Here is a 16,704-nt window from a genome sequence, read left to right on the forward strand (position 1 = left end):
CCTCAGGCGCCCTCGCCCCGCTCCGCCCCGACCCCCCGGTGTCCGTAATTCACTTTCGGGGGGCTACCTCGAGGTGTTGGGGGGCTGTGCTGTGCTCCCAGGCTCGGGTGATGGAGGCAAAGCGCTGCCGGCAGCCACGCGGTGGGACCTGGCTGGGAGGGGTCACAGCGGTGTAACGTGTACACGACGGTGTGAGGCTGGGGGCGCTGCCTCTGGGGTCAAGTGTCGGCCTGGTCTTCCGCCTCATCCCCAGCCCAGCCTGAAAACGTCCCTGAAAATGTCCTACGGGTAGTCCAGGTGAGAGCTACGGCTGTGGTGGTCTCACGTCGCTCAGGAGCATCACTGCTGCTACAGCACAGAATCAGAGTCATAGAAGCGTTTGGGTTGAAAAGGACCTTTAAAAGTAATTAATTTCCAACGCCCTGCCATGAGTAGGGACACCTTTCACCATCCCAGGGTGCTCTAAGCCCCGTCCAGCCTGGCCTTGGACACTTTCAGGGATCCACGGACAGCCCCAGCTTCTCTGGGCACCCTGTGCTGGGGCCTGCCCACCCTCTCAGGGAGCAATCTCTTCCCAGTATCCCATCTAATTGAAACCTGCTCTCTTTTAAATTGGAATCCATTCCAGTTGCCCTGTGACTCTAAGCTGTTCTCTCTGCATTTCTGGTGGGCTGCCCCAGGTGCTGGGAGGCACTTGGAGTGTGTTTGTGGCCTCAGCTCCAGGTGAGATGTGCCATTAACAGCTGCCCAGCGTGTCCTGTCCAAGTAATTAATTAGCTCTGCTCCTTCATGAGTTTGGTGTCACTCCTTACAACTTTATTTTTTTTTTTAATGGATGCCATAAAATACATCTCTTGTCTCTGCATAAAAAGAAAGACATGGCTCTTAGATCTGAAGATGCATGTGGGAAAGCACAAGAGCCTTAGTGCTGGCCTTTGATTTCTGTATTCTATAAAGACCTGTAGTTGCACAAGCAACAAGTGCCAAGTTCTCTGAGAACTGGTTATGCTGTTCACCAGCCCCAGATAGGCATTAAGTGCTTCCAGATTCCTTTTCAAACTGTTTGGTGGCATGGACTAAGAGGGTTTTTTTGGGATGTGAGTAGTCGGTGGTACTAGACTGGAAGGAAAATTATCTGTATTTCACATATATGAATATACAGCCAAGTCAAGGCTTAGCAACACTGCCAAGCTCTAACTCACAGATCTGGTGATCCACCAGGATCCAAGAAATGGATCTATTTCAGTTTTTTTTACTTTGAGATGTCTGCTTGAGTTCTTAATCAGACAACCTTGGTGTTTCTCTGTCGTGTCCCAACACTTCCCAACATTAAATTCATCCAGTGACCATAATTTTGTTTTATGATTTGAAACATCCCAAACACAAAATAAGATGTCAGGGCTTGTGCACATCTAGAAGCATCAAGACATGTGGCAACACCTTTTATGCCATCTTTTATCCAAGTATTTCAGAATGATTTACAAGCCTTAATTAATGTTCAGTGTTACAACACTCCTACTTAATCTGTAGTTTTTAATATTCTTCAATAGCAGAATATTTAAACGTGACCTGTTCTGCAGGTTGTGTTTTCACTTGGCTCAGCTTCTTCAGAACACTGGTCATGTTGCCACATGAGTAGGAAATCATAGCTAAAAATATTGCTGGTGTGTGTGTGTGAATATATATTTATATATGTACTTCCCATTGCAGGGATTTAGCTTAGTTGTCAGAGGGTTTTTTTGCTGAAAGAATGTAAATTATGGTCCATATTTCTATTTTACAAGTTGTTTTTGATAAAAATAGAAGAAATGTGTCACCTATATGAGAGAATTTGCACGGATGTCATGGCAAGGAGGTGCCTCTTACTCAAGGAGCTTATTCTCCTTAGGCAAGGGTTGCTTTTTGCTTGCAGGATTCCTCTGGCAGAGCAAATCCTTCTGGCCATCCAGGAAATGTTACAAACAAATTCCGTGGGGCTGCTCTTGTCAATCACCTGGTTATCAGCACCACAGGAATCACAAGGTGCGCTCATTCCTGCCTTTTCCTTCTCACTTTGGAGCAGCTCTCCCTACCTGAACTGGGGATTTGCTCCCATTTAATTACCCTAAAAAAAAATAGTTTGGTGTAGGTATTGTCCAGACCTTAGGAGAAATTGCCAGCCATTTTTATGAGGTACTGTATGCAAAATGCTCCAAGGGCTTTGGGCTAGGCTGTTGTTTTATTGCTAGTAAAAGGATGAGTTTTATCCCAAGCAGACACATTAAATGTCAGCAGAGTTGCTCTCTCCTCTTTATTTTTAAATGTCTTTCTCATGTGAATTTTGGGGGTGTTTCCCTTTTTCACCTTTTGGCTCCTCATTTCTATTTTCCTTTCGCCTTAAACTCCAGATCTTTTTTTTCCCCCCCTTCCAAGATCAATCTGTCTCTGCATTTTTAATGAATCATTTACTGTGACATATGAGCACTGAAGACACAGTGTCAGGGACTTAAGCATCTGTGGAGAGCAGGAGGAGATGAAATGGATGTGATCTTAGCTTCAGTCTTTTGTTCATGTGGGATGGGACTTTGCCTAGAGGCAGCACAAATATAACTTTTCCTTCTAGGGAATAATGAGGAGAGTTAAAACCCAGCAATGGCTCATTTTTCTCTCTGGAGCACTGCTAGGAATTGAGGATTTCAGCTGTGCCTTTGCTATTGCCACTCTTAGCAGTGAATCAACACAAAACCCAACGTGGTGGGAAGGAGTTTTTGTGCAGAACTCATTCACAACACCTAGAGAAGCATTTCTGAATGGAAAATGGGAACCATGGGGTTTATAACATCAGGAGCGACACCAACAGAGAGAATCCTTGCCATTATCTCTTTCATCTTTCCTTGTGGTCTAAGTCATTCCCCCTTTGAAACTCTGGAGGAAGAGAAGACCCCATTCAGGCACTGTCCTTATATAACCACACCAAAAAAAAAGGACCAAAATGGCAAGAAATTAATCTCTCCCAGGGCTGCCCTCTTTACCAGCCAGCTTCACTTTCCTTTGGGAAACAGTGCTGGATGACAGCCTAAATTATTTTATTTTATTTTAGAAAAGGTAAATAACTGCCTTAAAGTATTTTTACTTCCATATGTATGACTTATGTGAAACTCATCATATTCCAAAAGAGTTTTAATACAAATTTTCAGTTCTGTTGCTGTGGACAGATGATAAAATTCCTACAAATTATTCATTATTTTGCACTTTTTACTCTGTTCCAAAACTACTGAGATACTTTACAGTTATATGAGTAGCACAACTTGAAAACATGAGAGAATGTGGAATTAATCAACCTTTTAAATGCTGCTGCTGAACTGAAATGAAATCCAAAGCTTGCCTCTGCGATGCTTTTGGGTTGGGGCAATATAGGTGACCATCAAAATGTTCTCCTTTAATGTTTTAAATCAAACTTACATATTTTAGATGCAGCTGTAGAATCCAGCTGAATATCCACAAATTGAAATACAGGCTGAAATCACAGCCCTGCTTTGGTGTAGGGCTAAAGTGGGATCATTTTATTTACATGAGCAGTGACAGGATTTGGCCTGGATCGTGTTCTGTGAAGCTGTTTTTGTAGTGAGTTTGTGTGTACTAATTCCCTTTTCAATTAAACACCTGGAGCCTGTAGACCCCACACCACCAGGGATTTTTCTCTGCCTCAGGTTTAACAAGAAAGATACAAAACATTACAGAAATTAACCTGATACAAGCTTCATCAAGTTGTTTCCACAAAAGCTACATTTCAGTCAAGGATTATTTTTCCTTTTTGACCTGTTAGCCCGACTTTTGCTTCCTTAGAGCAGGGATTCCAAGCTGCCTAACCTATTTTCCTGAAGGAGGTAGGGATGTTTCTTTCTAGGATTTCCAGTCTTGTCAGAAGAGATCATCCCCCTGGAGCTTCTGGTTGCTTTCAGACACTCCCTTGTCTCTTAGGGGCACTTTGTTGTGTCACAGGGTTTTATTGCTGTGGCATTTATCAGCTATGATTTCATCCATATTTCACAGCAAAATGGCATTTTCTGGATAGTTTTCTCCAGTCCTCATTTGTACTGTAGAATCCTTTTTTTTTGTGAGTGAAGAGTGTCCAAGCTGAATTCCTAAAATCAGTCTGTGCTATGAAAAGGATGTTCTCAGGGTCTGTGTAGAGATCTCCCTTCTCAGAATAGACCATAATTTATAGATTCAGTTATAAACTGACTCTGTGTTCATCACAGAATGCAAAAGTTCTGCAACATTGTCATGTTTTCAACGTTATTTTTGAAAGATTCTTAAAATATGTGACAAGTGTTTGTTGTTTTTTTGCTACAGCGTCCTGACAGTGATAGCAGATTTTAAAGATCTTTTGCACTGCCTTTGAAAGGCTTGATACATATATTTGTAGATAAAGATTTAAATATTTTAGGCCAACAATTTGTAATTAAATAATCATAAGAAGTAGGAGTGTGAAGTGGCCAAGTGTGGAGAGATTGTCAGATCTTCAGAGTATTCAATTGTGTGCTCTTCAGAATTATTGTGTCAATATGACTTCTGCTTGTTTTGGAATACAAATACATGAATAGCTGTAATTACTTATGGTGTCATTCAAAATATCCTAGAAGCTTTCTGGAGGGTGGCATCAGGAGAGCTGGCTCATACTTTGGTAATCAAAAACCTCAGTAAGGAGAACATTCCTGGAAATATTTTTTGGTTCAGATCGATGTCACAGAGAAAATGAGTGCTGGGGAAGACAAATGAATGCCAGTTTTTGCTCCAACAGAAAATAATAAAGTTTCCTGCAGTGTTGATATAGAATGATAATGGGAATGGAATTCTGGAAGGTTCAGATGGGTTGGAGGATACCGGGACTCAAATATTCGTTACTGGTTTTGCTAAAAACTAAAAAGCTGAGGATTCAGAGTGTGACTAATTGGCTTCAGGGATGGGAAGGAATGGGAACAGAGTTAAGTGTTTATCAAATCATCCATGGGTGTTGCAGTTGACAATTTGCCATTTGGAATTTTACAAAAGGAAGGTATCCATCCATGGTAATGGACAAACTGCTCATACTTTTATAGTTTTTATTGCTGATAACTGGGGAGTGCAGAATTAACCCTTACAAACACACGCCATGGCACAAGCAGTTATCCTGCTTCCAGAGGCAGCAGGTTTAGGCTAATAAAGCCTTTCTGCAAAGCAAAATGATTGAACTGTGATTGGAGGCCCATTTCCTTTAGAGAAATGCAGCTGCTGCTGTTGCTGCTGTTATCTGAAGCCTTTGTTAGAGGAGTTATGTGGGAATGGAGCAGGAATCCTGATGAAGTCACAGGTGTGGCTCTGGGACAATGGCTGTGAATTGCTCTAAGTCAATGTGTTTTGGTTGCAGCCCATAATCCCTGATTTAGGGATTTCATAATTTCTGCACAGAATTTAAGTAGCATTAAAATAATCCTGCCAACAGCAGCTCAGGCACCCCTTTGTTCCTGTTCACTGTGACAGAAATAATTCCTCTCCCCAAGTGCTGTAATTCCTGAAAATCTGGCACGTTACAGGTTTCATAGGAAAAAGTGTGGAAGAGTCCCAAATTTGACCTATTTCAGATTTTAAGAAGGACAAGTTTCTCAGCTTGGGAACCCCCAATAGCTGCTCATTTCTTTTTTCATAAGCACAATCCAGCTGGAACGTTTCTCTCTGGTGAATGTGCTCTGACAAGATGGATGGTCTGAGCCATTCCAGGGATTTGAAATCCTGTAAATTCAAACCCAGAATCTTTCTTCTGCAACCAGCAGAACATCCCAGCCTGGTGCTCTTACCCATTGTTCAGGCCACTGGGGAGCTAAATCCTCCTCCAGCTTCTACTGCTGAATTGTTTTGGAGTTCATTCATCTGCAAATAATTTTATAATAATTCCAATTCAGACATTGAACAGATAATGTTCATATCTGAGATGGCAAAATTCTGTTTATCCCCTAGAGTGAGAGGTTTTTTCAGTTCAGGCTCTTTTAAATGAACAAAATTTAACCAATTTTTTCCATTTACTTAGAAAATTTTGTACACAGCATCAACCTTTCTGATATGAAGGCTCTTTCTTTTTTTTGCCTTGAAATTCTTTAGGCAATGAAAATGTACTTCTAATTTTGTAGTGTTACATAGTGCATGCACCCGGTTTTAGTAATATCAGCTAATTAACTTTCATGAAACTGCAAGGGGAAAAGTATTTTTGTTTCATGTGGAGAGTTAGGGAAGCTGAAGGACACACACATGGATTCTGGAGTTTTTAACCTGCCCTAAAATATGGTTTGTTTTTTCTCCAAGTTCACCAGAGGTTTTCACTTCCAGTGAGCTGGAGGGCCACAAACACAGAGGGGGAAAACTTGGTTAATTCATGCCCTAGAGCTGTCAGGATCTCCACTGAGGGGAAAGAAATGCTCCAGCACTTGAGCAGCTATTTGGAAGTGGGAAGGTGGGTGCCACAGTGTCTGGCAGCTCAATATCAAGGTGGATTAAGAGCATTAAGGAAGCTTAAACAGCTCCCAGGAGAGACATTCCCATGGGTTTGAAGGCTTATTCCTTTGGAACAGTTGCTTGGCTGCAGTTTGGGTTGAAAGATCAGGTTTTCTTCTGGAATTGTGCATGGCACTACTTAGTTTGACTTTTTTATTTTTGGTTAAGGGTCCTCCATGTTTGACTGCTCAGGTCCTGCTGAGATTTCAGGTTTGGGAAAGCTCGGACAAGATCCCTTGCCGAGTTTAATGGACACTGCCATGGGAGTTCTCAGGCCTAGGCAAGTGAAAGGAAACAGGCAGGTTTTTCCTTTTTGGTTAATATTTCTATTTCAATGACCTCTTACAGCCAATAGTCCCAATCTAGATTGGGTTCCAAATTTTATTATCATTAAAATATGAGGCAATTCCCTGAGCCATGTGTGTTTTGTGCTGCTGGAGGGGAGGACTAGGATGTGGCTGGATGTTCCATCCATATTACCTGGCATTATCTGGAAAAATCCTGTCTGCATTGAAGAATTATTGCCAAATGTTTAACAAACAAGCTTCAAAATATTGAAATCACCTTTTTTAAAACTATTGTTTTAAAATCCCAGCATGCTGTTGTCTATAAAAACTATTATCTGAGAAAAACTCAGTGGGATGAGCACAATATATAACATATGTTAACAGTAAGGTGATTTTTCTTCTCCATTATTGGTTTAGTTAAATTCTACTTGAAATTTTTACCAGATAAAGATGTGGTTTTCTGCTGAATTTTTTTAAAATTTACTTGGAATGTAATTGCATTATTTTCCGTTATTCCAATATTTGGAATAATACTTATGGTAGGATTTCTATGTCAATATAGAAATGAAGATAAAGTGTTCAGACAGAGTAGAAAATAGGATATCCTAGAAAGTAGGATATACTGAGGCCAGGTTAAGACAACAAACATGGATCTGCACATGTCCAGCCCAACTTTTTGTGAAATTACACAAAACCAGCAGTCAGAGTGTCCGTGGTGTGTGTTGATATCATAATAAAGTAGCAATGGAAAAACGGGAGTGTCATTTCCAGGTGGATTCCCCTGGTGCTTCTGCTGTTCCCTCAGCTGCATTCTCTGCTCCTGTTGACTCATTAGTGGGAATTTTAAGCAGAAAGGTTTCCAAGTGGCTGATGAAGAGCGGGCAAGTGGCAGAGTCGGGCTGTGAGAGGATCCTGTGATGGCAGCACAGGCTGGCCTGAGAGACGTGGGGACAGTGGCCCTGGCGGGTCCCAGCTGCCTCCCAGGAGCTGCTCTGTGCCTTCTGCAGGGCACATTTCTCATCCAGCACCCTGAGATGCACTCTGGGAAGCAGAGTTTTGTCCTTGCTCTCGGAACAAGCAGTTACCTCCAAACTCAGATATTTTTCAAGCTGTTACAGCCATTTCCAAGCTCTCCTCTGTCAGGCCCCACTGGCAAGCACATGGCCAGGCCATTTATAAGTTTAACTATTCCTGTGTTGTGGAATGGCATTTGTGGATTATTGGCAATGTTAGACTATAGCAGCTCTTCAGTTACACTCCTGCTGCACTTCCACAAACACTTTAAGCCAGCATAAGCCAGAGATGCTGCCCTGCCCTGCACAAATGTTCTTGCAGCTGCACTTTTAATTGATTGGGGAACTGATTTGGGTTAAAACCAGCCCAGCCAAGAAGCCAAAAACATCAGCCTTATACTCCTTTCTGAACTCAGCTCCTCCCCAGCCTCTCCAATATTTATGCTGGCTTGAAGGTCTGCACCTTCCCAGGGCTGAGACCACAACAAGTGTGTGCAGGAAACCAGGAGCTCATTTTTTGTTGCAAGGGCTGGTTTTTAAAGGAATTGCAGTTTAAACTATGGCTCCTTGTTAAACAGCCAGATATTCTACAAGAGGATTAATGGTCTTATTTTTATGCCCTGACTCCCAAGGCACACCTTGGAGAGAACCCAGGGTGTGACCCTGGGCTAATTTTGTCTCCATCACCTGCCTGACTTTAACTAATTTTCTCTTAAAAACATCAAATTGTATCTTCTGTGATCCAAATTGTCTCTAAGCAAAACACATTCCCACACCCTCTGAAATATTTTTCTATCCTCTGACAGCAGATACTTTCTGTATTAGGTAGTTTCAGTCCATATTTATGCAACAAAACAATGGAAGAAAAATACAGGACTTGAGTGACTTATCAGTGTTAAAATCTGATACTTGGAGCAGCTCATTTTCTCCAAAACTCTGCTAAATTAATCTGTGAGTTTCACAAGTGGTTTATCCTTGGATTACGAGGATTTACAGACGTTTGCTCATCCCAAATTACATTTATTTTGCTGTTAGACACAGAAGCACAGAACTTTACAGGGAGCAGGCAGTTTGTGGGCATGGGCAGGAACAATGACACTACACCCCTGGCTGATGGATTTGTTTGTGGGGTTTTTTAAACCTTAGGTCAAAGATGGAGCCATCATTTAGAGTTGTACTGAGTAAAAGGTCACCTCTGCACCTGCAAGGACACCACCAAATCTCCATTTCCTAGCTGATATTGCAGAATTAACTCTGCTCCCTGCCAAGCAAAATTCAGGTGTGGAGTTTGTCTTGTGTCATTTAGGAGACGTGGGAAAGATAAAGGACTAATTATAGAGGTCACCTGCCAATTCTGTCTAAACTGGAAGTTTCCTCCTCTTCTCAACAGTAACTAGGACACTGAGTTACAAAAATAATCTCACAAAATTCCATGGTGGGATGATAGCTCCTAATGTGTGTCCTGGGTTCTGGCTGTTCCACTGAGTTATCCCTGATTTCACTTCAGCTTTGAACAACCAAAAGAGTTTTGGGGTTTTCTCAAATATTCTCTCACTGTCATGGAGTAGATGATGAGCCGGAGTGGAAAGATTTTAATCTTAGAAAATCACAGAATTGTTTAAGCTGGGATAACCTCCAAGGTCATGGGGTCCATCCCTGCCAGGGCCAGCACTGCCCCATGCCCCCAAGTGCCACATCCACACAGCTCTTAACTCCCTCCAGGACGGGGACTCCAGCACACCCTGAAAACATTGGAATTAAAGGTTCCTTCAACTGTGTGAATTTCCAATCCACTCCGACTATTCAGTTCTGCCTTTTCTTTCAGGAAGAGTTTCCAACCTAAGAGTTGCTTTTGGTTATAAGAGCCAAGAAAATCATTGACCAGTTTACAGGTTTAAGTTCTTAGAAGTTAAAAATAAAGTTTAAAAATAATAAAAAAGAAAAGCTAAGTTTTTTTTTTTTAATTATTTGGAAGGCTGCTGCTGAAAAAGCAGTTCAGCAGACTTTGAGATAATACAGATTAATATTCTTTTTATTTTTTACCTGTCTGTAATTTTCTCTGGTCTCTCCTCCATCTTACAGCATTTATGTTATTTTCCTTAAAAATGTGACTGGGATCTTTAAATAAGAGCAAGGTAAACCTGCACTGTTCCAGCTAAATGCCTAATCTGTTCCTTCAAAGAAGTTAGAAAAGTGAAGTGAAAATCTTAAATCTGTTGGATTGAAATTCAAATTTTTGATATTTCCATTTAAAGGAAATTTCTTAAAAACAAAGTTTGAATCCAGATTAATTTCAGTTCTTTTCTAGTGTAAAAATGTTCTGTAGTATGGAAATTCACTGAGCTTCAGTTTAAAGCATAAGGAATGATTATTATCTTTAAAGCAAAGGCAGAGCATTTTTATTTTAACTCATGTGAAACTGTATGAAGCAAACTCTGGGTGATTAAATTACAGAAACTACACTTTTCATAAGTTACTACAACCTGAGTGACATGAAATGTTTATAAATAACAGGCTGCAGAAAATGCAGGAGCTCTGATGGTGCAGAGAGTTCAGGGGATGAGGCTGGGATTCAAGAGGTGCTTGGGAAGCATCCCTGCAATGAAATTCTGATAGAAGTTTGCTGCTTGGAAGGCAGGATTTTTCAACAGGAGACTTGGCACTGGATGTGCTAGAGCTGCTCTTAACAGTTTAATTAATGCTGTGTTATGTATGCACAGTTTTTTTAGCATCTCCTATTTGGAAACACTGCTTGATATATAGAAATAAAAAGTGTGCACACTTCCTAAGTGATGCACGTTGTTGTGGCTGTGAACTCTGTACGTTTGTAATGTTAAATTTGTCAAAGTTAATGTGTTGAAAAGTAACAAGTTACTTAAGTTAGTTAAATGTCTCTTTCTGGAGGAAAATTACCATAATGGTTACTTTTACTAAAATGCAATTACTGTCATTGTAACAATCAATCATATTTTCCTGGGGAAGGAACTTTCCTACTTCTGAAGGCATTAAAATGTAAGATTGCTCTGCTCAGTGTTCACAAGAGCTGCAGAGGCAAGAAACTTCTGGGGAGAATCAAGTTCCTCTCAGATGGTTTTCTTCCAGATTATTCCAAAATAGAAATTAACTTCTTAAATAAACCGAGCCCAGTGACTTGTAAAACACCAACCAAAGCTTTACGAATTCTGAAAGCCTTGAAAAATATTTGAAAAAGGTTTTGTTACAGCTGAGCTTGATTTAAGCCTAAAGCAACAAGTTGCCATCTGCATTTCCCACTTGACTGCCACAACTTGGGAAGTTCTCTGCAGGAACCTGGAAAAAAAAGAGACCTTAAAGCTCATTCCATTCCATTCCATTCCATTCCATCCCATTCCCTTTCCCTTTCCCTTTCCCATCCCATCCCATCCCATCTCATCCCTTTCCCATTCCCGTTCCCATTCCCATTCCCATTCCCATCTGGAACTCCATTCCCATCCCCATCCCTATCCCCTTTCCCATTCATATTCTCTTTCTCATCCCCATCTCTTTTCCCATTCCTATCCCCTTTCCCACCCTCTTTCCCATCCCCATTCCTGTTCCCATCCCCATTCCCACCCCCTTCCCCATCCTCATTCCCATTCCTTCCCTATGCCCATTCCCATCCCCATCCCCATCCCCATTCCCATTCCCTGCCAGGGGTAAGGACACTTTCCAGGCTGCTCCAAACCCCATCCAGCCTGGCCTGGGACACGGGACAGAAATGAGTTCTTAAAAAATTCAACAATATTTTCATGGCTGTTTTTATAGGAACTTTCTTCCTTGCACAAAATTTTTTAACCTGCTCTGTCACAGAGAAGAAATGTTAAATTCTTAAATTCTCACAGATGAGAAATAATTTCAAGGTATCCTATGACAAACTTCATTGTTTTATCACCTTCCCCATTCCCATCCCCATCCCCATCCCCATTCCCATTCCCTGCCAGGGGTAAGGACACTTTCCAGGCTGCTCCAAACCCCATCCAGCCTGGCCTGGGACACGGGACAGAAATGAGTTCTTAAAAAATTCAACAATATTTTCATGGCTGTTTTTATAGGAACTTTCTTCCTTGCACAAAATTTTTTAACCTGCTCTGTCACAGAGAAGAAATGTTCTTAAATTCTCACAGATGAGAAATAATTTCAAGGTATCCTATGACAAACTTCATTGTTTTATCAGGCAGTTTTTGTCACATAGAAGTATGATTTGAACTCCACACCCATCACTCAAAGCACAATTAATAATCTCATGGAAGTTTTGAAGCTTAGCTGATTTTTTTTCTAGGATAGTGAATTTCAAAGGATTTTTATAATTTCATTTTTAGTGTTTGTCTCTATGTGGAAACAAAAATAGCATCTCCATTGCAAAACAACTGCTAGAACATGCACCACAAGTGTTTTCACACTTGGAGATTCATGTTCATATATGATTCTGCTGTGGTAAATAGCTTGGGATAAACACATTCATTCCACACATCCCCAGCTTTTGTTGGGTTTGTGTTAAGTTTATTTTGCAAAGAATGGCAAAGGTTTCAGTGAGGATACCCAGGCATTGATAATACTGATATTTAGGCAATTTTCTGTTTGAAATATGAATGTTATTTTAATTTCACTGGTTGTACCTGTTTGAATTAGTGCTGTAAGTGTATTTTTAATATTTATTTCAGGCCACACTTTTCAAACTCTCCAATAAAAGACAGTGATACAGTACCTGTGATCGAAGTCACAGAATTGTCTTGTAAATTCATTAGGGTATTTGAATTCTCATAAAAAATTGTCTTTAAAATGTATTCTTTTATATGATAAACTGTTCTGGCTGGTATCTTTAGGATTTTGGAGACATCACTCACCAAATAACATCCTTCTACAAAATTCCCTTTTTCTAGAAATTCCTTGACTTAATGTCTCGCTGTGGTGGCTCCTGTCCTGGGGTGATGGTGAAAATTTCACCAAATGCCAAATTCCAAGGCCATTGAAAGAGTTTTACCAGGTTAGGACAGAAATACCCTTCCCATAGTCCTGCTTATCAAATCCTTCTTGCTAAATTAGGACTCTCCTTTTTACTTTTCTATGAAGCATTTTAGATTAATACATATTTTTGTCTGAATAACCTCCCTATTAATTAATATCTATTTTTCATTAATTAATAGATTTTTTTTTTTGGTCTGAATAACCTCCCCCAAGCTGTGCTGTTAAGATTACATGTTTTGGTTTCTATGAAGCATTTTTAGATTCATATATATATATATATATATATGTTTGTCTGAATAACCTCCTTATTAATTAATAGCTATGTTTAATTAATTAATTAATTAATATATTTTTTCTGAATAACCTCCCCCCAGCTGTGCTGTAAGGATTACATTTTCTGGTTTCTATAAAGCATATTTAGATTCATATATATTTTTGTCTGAATGACCTCCCTATTAATTTATATATATATTTATTTATTTATAATTAATTAATATATTTTTTCTGAATAACCTCCCCCCAGCTGTGCTGTAAGGATTACATTTTCTGGTTTCTATAAAGCATATTTAGATTCATATATATTTTTGTCTGAATGACCTCCCTATTAATTTATATATATATTTATTTATTTATAATTAATTAATATATTTTTTCTGAATAACCTCCCCCCAGCTGTGCTGTAAGGATTACATTTTCTGGTTTCTATAAAGCATATTTAGATTCATATATATTTTTGTCTGAATGACCTCCCTATTAATTTATATATATATTTATTTATTTATAATTAATTAATATATTTTTTCTGAATAACCTCCCCCCAGCTGTGCTGTAAGGATTACATTTTCTGGTTTCTATAAAGCATATTTAGATTCATATATATTTTTGTCTGAATGACCTCCCTATTAATTTATATATATATTTATTTATTTATAATTAATTAATATATTTTTTCTGAATAACCTCCCCCCAGCTGTGCTGTAAGGATTACATTTTCTGGTTTCTATAAAGCATATTTAGATTCATATATATTTTTGTCTGAATGACCTCCCTATTAATTTATATATATATTTATTTATTTATAATTAATTAATATATTTTTTCTGAATAACCTCCCCCCAGCTGTGCTGTAAGGATTACATTTTCTGGTTTCTATAAAGCATATTTAGATTCATATATATTTTTGTCTGAATGACCTCCCTATTAATTTTTATATATATATATATATATTTATTGATTTATTTATAATTAATTAATTAATTAATATATTGTGCTGTTAAGATTACATTTTCTGGTTTCTAGAAAGCATTTTTAGATTAATATATATTTTTTTTCGGAATGACCTCCCTATTAATCCTACCCTAGAACGCTGGGATTACATTTCCTGGTTTCTCCCTTGCAGTCCATTGCTGGAATCAATAATTCCTGCTACAATCACAGAAGTGCTCATATTGTCCTTCTGGTGGGAAATGGAGGTTAATACAAACGATGCTCTAATTAGAATTCCAGGCCTGCTTGGCACAGGGTTGATTTCCTTGGCTCCCAGCCTAATCTTGTTATGTTGTTTTTAACTATGAAGAGAGTGGCTTTAAAGATCTCCAGCAGTGCAAATGAGATGAGGGAGTTGTAAAGAGCTTAAAGAATCACAGAAGTGGAACTCCTCCAAAACAAACCCTGCACACAGGGGGGAAACTTCACCTGGACATCCCTCCCTGGCAGGGGGACACTCCCAAAAAAACCATTTCTGGGGCTCTTCAATAAATCTTGTGCAGTCTTGTAGTGCTCTCTAATTGCATGGTAGGACAGAGGTGTAAACCATTACTAATAATAATAATAATTATCCATTAATAATAGGATGCATTTTGGTTTGGAAAAGGGTAATTATATGCTAAATGCTCAAGAATCCATTCAGACAGATCTATGTAACTTTATTATTGTCCAGTCTCTTGTTAACATTCTTATATAGATGTATATACTCTTTATATATATATATAAAATATTTATTTATTTATTTCTACTCTTTACAGCATTAATTTCCATCAGTTCTAAGACATTTCTATCAAAATTATTGATATTTTTTGACTGCTGACACAGGGGATTAAAGCATTTTAATCTTTAGTTTTGTTTTATTTGAATAACAGTTATGTTGCCCCAATATACAATAAAATGACATATGCAAAATAAAACAGAGGGAAGAAATCTTAACAAAAACCCTTCTGATTTTATGGAATTTAGCTCAGGTCTTCTTTGAAGAACAGAAATTTTTAGTTTTGTGAGCTACCAATTTCTACATAATCATGTTAAGGTGTGTAAAATGTGGAAGTCCTCAGAATTTTAGAACATTTTTTTCCTCTGGTTATTCTAAAATTTACATGTAATGCTTTTCATGTACATATAGACCCATACATTACACATACACAAAGTAATTTTTTTTTTATTTTTCCCTTTTTTTCCTTTAAGAATTATCCATATTAATGGCTCAACTTCCCTTCCAGTCGTTCCTCTTGATAAGAATGAAGGCCAGTGCTAAACTTTTGCTTTTTTTATTTTACTTTTATTTTACAATTTTACTTTTCTCTGTTTAAAAAACCATCTGTAGAGCTGGAAAGCAGAACATTTCTACAGGCAGACTTTTCTTTTGTGGGGGAAAACAGCATAAAATATTTGCATCAGTTCTGTTCATGTCTTCAGGAGTTTGAGTGAAATTTTTTATTCAAGTGCTTGACTTTTCATCTTGGAGCATCTTTAAGTGGGAGCACATTCAGTGTGTTGGTAAACATTTTCTTCCTTAATTTTTTCATTTTTTTGACATTATTTTCACTTTCAACAATGATTCTTTGGAATTCCTTCAGTCTCCTGATCCAATTGGCATTAAATGGATTTAATGTGATTCTGTCCAACACTTTTACAAATTCAGTGAACCGATGAAATTTGAATTTGTGACCAAACAAAATCATCCCATAATTTAGAATTTGGCAGATTTTGCCTTTATCTTTGTGAGAAGGATCAAGTGTCTTCCTAGGTAGGTTTCCAGCAGAAGAAGGAAATCTTGGTGGCTGAGAGGAGCTGCCTTTCCTGGGAATTCCCTGGGGATTTAGATCCCATCCAGCCCAGGAAGGCACAGGAGCATCCAGCAGGAGGAAAAGTAGGTCAGAGCAAACGATCCCTGAGATTGCTCAAGGAGCAGAATTGGGATTTCAGCCCTGATCACTTCACACTGGATAACCTTGGGAAGGAAAGTAAGCCAGGCAGGGTAAAAATACCTCTGCTGGTGTGCTCAGCTCAGGAGCCAACGGGAATATTCCCAGGAGCCACGGGAAATGGACTGAGCTGCTCAAATCCCAAACTTCCTCAGAAACAGCACAGCCACCTCTGCTCCCCACTGCCTCGTGAAGATAATAGTAGAGTCTCTTTTCCAAAAGGCTAATTTTGGCAATCAGGAGCTGCTTTCTGCTGAAATTCCTGTTTTTTTCCATAAGAAGAGGCTTGTGTTGTGACTGTGTTCACAGGGGTCTGAGGATGAGGGAAGAGACGAGGATCTGACTCCATGTTCAGAACGCTGATTTATTATTTTATGATATATATTATATTAAAACTATACTAAAAGAATAGAAGAAAGGATTTCATCAGAAGGCTAGCTGAGAATAGAAAAAGAATGAATGAATAACAAAGGTTGGTGTCTGGGACAGAGAGTCCGAGCCAGCTGACTGTGATTGGCCATTAATTAGAAACATCCACATGAGACCAATCACAGATCCACCTGTTGCATTCCACAGCAGCAGATAATCAATGTTTACATTTTGTTCCTGAGGCCTCTCAGCTTTTCAGGAGGAAAAATCTTAAGGAAAGGATTTTTCATAAAATGTGTCTGTGACATTGTGTTGCTGCTGCTCCTGTCATCCAAGGAGGAAAGAGCC

Source organism: Geospiza fortis, unplaced genomic scaffold, assembly GCF_000277835.1.
Source record: "Geospiza fortis unplaced genomic scaffold, GeoFor_1.0 scaffold112, whole genome shotgun sequence".
Classification (NCBI taxonomy): domain Eukaryota; kingdom Metazoa; phylum Chordata; class Aves; order Passeriformes; family Thraupidae; genus Geospiza; species Geospiza fortis.